We start from the raw sequence: 3,852 nt of genomic DNA, 5'->3' as shown, positions 1-3,852 counted from the left end.
TTACATTAAACATGTGACTATATAGTTTCTTTAATCATGGCATATCCCCTTTTTTATTTTCCTCTTTCATTTCGCCTAACATCTTCTCATTGAAACCCTATGAGGTTTTATATAGGGGCCGAATTGGCGTGTGGCCGAATTGGCATGTGGCCGAATTGACTGGGGCCGAATTGGCGTGGGTCCGAATCGACTCGCATTCGCGCCATGACTAGTTAACGTCGCTGTGTGAAAAATAACCGGCCAATATTAAAAGTACTCTTCTAAAGTTCTAGAAGATATAGTTTTTAACATGTCCTAAATTTTTAGCTAATTTAGATGTTTGGAAATATTCGTACTTTGGTGTTTTAGTTAATGTTATAGGTAATAGTACATTGCCTAGTTAACGTCGCTGTGTGAAAAATAACCGGCCAATATTAAAAGTACTCTTCTAAAATTCTAGACAAATATAGTTTTGTAACATGTCCTAAATTTTTAAGCTAATTTAGGTGTTTGGAGAGGGTCGTAGGCCTACTTTTGTGTTTTAGGAAGGACATGTAAACGACAGATAACACCAAAAATATGAAGAAATTATTTCCAAACCGTGTTAAGTCAAAAATCATTATGTTGCTCATTTTCAAGAATGCTGGTTTACAAAAAAGCACGCCATTGTCTGATTTCGTGAACAAAGCCACACATAACATTGTTTCCTTTCGTTTCCTTTATAATCGGTTACCCAACTGAAGCTATGAATACCAGCTTTATTGCGATATCGCACATGAAAACAGTCACTTGTGCACAACCAGAGAAGATCCGATTTAATCAGTTGAGCTGTTTCAATGAGTGTTATCTTGGTTTAATAGCTTTTAATGGGGTTAAATCCTGCAAAGGTCGAGATGAATTCTACTGTAGACATGATATCATGACTGGAGTCATCATCATGGGATCCCTACACATCTAAAAACATCGCCTACTTGGAAAGAGTTCAGCGACAAGCCGCCCGTTTTGTTACCAACACTTATGGCAGAGATACCAGTGTTACCCAGCTGCTCAACACTCTTCAATGGGAGCCCCTGAAGACCAGACGTGAAGCACACAGACTAACATCATTTTACAAAATGCAAAATAATCTTCTGGACATAGACTACCAAAAATTCACAGAGCCAAAATCAGACCGTTGCAGAAGAGGCCACTCAAACCAGTTTGTTATCCCGACTCTTCGAACCACCGACGTATATGCAAATTCATTTTTTCGGCCGCGCACCACTAGACATGGAACAAGCTTCAGCAGTCAACTGTAGCGCAACCAGACCCCTTCAAGTTCAAGTCATCGCTCCTGCAAGACCCAGCTCTAAACAAAAACTAATCCACCCTCGCGAGCCTCCAGTTTAAACTTCTGCAAGGAGATTTTTGGAGGTTAAATACCAAGTACCAAGTACCAAGATAGTGATCATAGTGTAGGCCTATAGATAATACACAGGCCCCACACTAGGAATCAGGGGGCGCTGATTTAGAAAAAGTGGACTGGGCGGATTTTGAAAAAGTGCACTGGGGGAGGAGTTTTCAGTTGGACCCTTTTTGACCAAAAAGGCATAAAAAACCTCGCACTTGGACTTTTTGGGTCACTGAAGAGGGGACTCTTCCGCCCCCTCGCCCCCCAATAAATACATAAATAACCTCACCTCAGCTCAGATAGGCCTATAAAGAAGTAAATATTAAAGTAATAAAAATAAGTGAATAACTGAGTAAAATAATAAAGAAAGATGCATACTTAAAATAATAAAGAAATAAAATAAGTAAACAGATAGCCTAAATGAAAAAAATAATGCTCTGAAGTGACTAATTTGTACCTCATCCGTTGGATAGGCCTACTCATCAGTTTACTTTTTTAACAGGAAACAACCCGACATTTTGCAAATTAGGGCCTAAAATTGTGCCGAAGGGGAGGGGAACCCGGTGGCCATTTACATTACGTGATGGACAGAACAATTTTGTGGGACGCGGAAGTGTGCAGTACCGCACGCGGTACTGCACAGTGCACACTTCCGTTTACAGTCCCGCATGCGGAACTGCACCTTCCGTCACGCACTTCCGCATGCGGTACTGCACATCCCGACCTGCATTCCCGCATGCGGTAATGCAGGTCGGGATGTGCATACCGCATTTTGGTGCATTTCCGCTAGGGGATGTGCAATAATTTTGGTGTATTTCCGCGTGGGGAACTGCAATATTTTTGGTGCATTTCCGGCAGGGGATGTGCAATATTTTTGGTGCATTTTCGCTAGGGGATGTGCAATATTTTTGGTGTTTTTCCGCTTGGTTTACGTCGGGATATACTTTTTGTGTCGAACTTTGTAATAATTTAAGTTAAAGAGGTAATTATTTAGGCCTACTTAGATCTACTTATAGCTATTATAGCTAGTCGTCTATTTAATTTGTTTCTTAGTTTACGTGAGATGGCTACGTGTTTTGACATGCAGTAGGCCTAAATATATACATTTCATCATGCTAAATTAAATTATTATCCTCCGTAAATTGATAATCGATCCACTTGAGAAAGTGGTCACAACGTCAAGTTGATTATAATAGTATATGTACATTTCATCATGCTAAATTAAATTATTATCCTCCGTAAATTGATAATCGATCCACTTGAGAAATTCCCCTTTGGAACTTTAATAGAAAGTGGTCACAACGTCAAGTTGAATATATAATAGTCATCATTAAAGAGGCGTGTGAAATTGATTTTAATAAAATTAATTTCATACAATAACTATTAGCTAGGTTTCTATACTATGCCGACCTTTCGGACAAGACTTTTCAAGACTCTCTTTTAAATACAAATAATGAAACGGTCAAATGGAAAGTAAAACGATAATGGCCTAGACAAATATTGAATTAATATTCATATCTACATGCGAATATGCGACATTAATTACATGCGACGATCATTGATTGTCTAAAACGAATTACTAAAAAAATAACACCTAAGGGCCTGACGCTGACGTACTTTTCACCGCGAATGTAGGCCTACTAAATTTTTGTCATCCAATTTGTGCATAAAATTAATACCATAATAGGCGTAAATTGATAATTGATCCACTTGAGAAATGCCCGCTTGGGTTCTATGACAGCTTCTAACATGAATAAAATGCACACAATGTCAAGTTTATTATAATGGTCACTAAGTAGATTCATCACAATAGCCACTTATCATTAAGCGACGTGCGATAATATTTTTAATATAATAAAACTCGTAGAATACTATAGACTTTAAAGTTTATAACACTTTCTTTTAATTACAGCAAATGAAGGAAAACTTACAATAGGCTAATAGTCCTAATAAAGTAAAACGATAGTAGGCCCCTAATATTAAAGAAATGTATATATGCATGTGATAATATTTTCTACGCCGCAGGGCCTACAAATAAAAAAACAAATCAAATAAAACCAAAAACAAAATTGCACATCCCCTGAATGGAAATGCACCAAAAATATTGCAGTTCCCCATGCGGAAAAAAACACAAAAATATTGCACATACCCTAACGGAAATGCACCAAAAATATTGCACATCCCCATGCGGATAAACAAAAAAAATATTGTACATCCCCTAACGGAAATGCACTAAAATATTGCACATCCCCTAACGGAAATGCACCAAAAATATTGCACATCCCCATGCGGATAAACACCAAAAATATTGTAGATCCCCTAACGGAAATGCACCAAAAATATTGCACATCCCCATGCGGATAAACACCAAAAATATTGTAGATCCCCTAACGGAAATGCACCAAAAATATTGCACATCCCCATGCGGATAAACACCAAAAATATTGCACATCCCCTAACGGAAATGCACCAAAAATATTGCA

This window comes from Amphiura filiformis, chromosome 6 (assembly GCF_039555335.1).
Source record: "Amphiura filiformis chromosome 6, Afil_fr2py, whole genome shotgun sequence".
Classification (NCBI taxonomy): domain Eukaryota; kingdom Metazoa; phylum Echinodermata; class Ophiuroidea; order Amphilepidida; family Amphiuridae; genus Amphiura; species Amphiura filiformis.
This window is presented reverse-complemented; position numbering follows the sequence as displayed.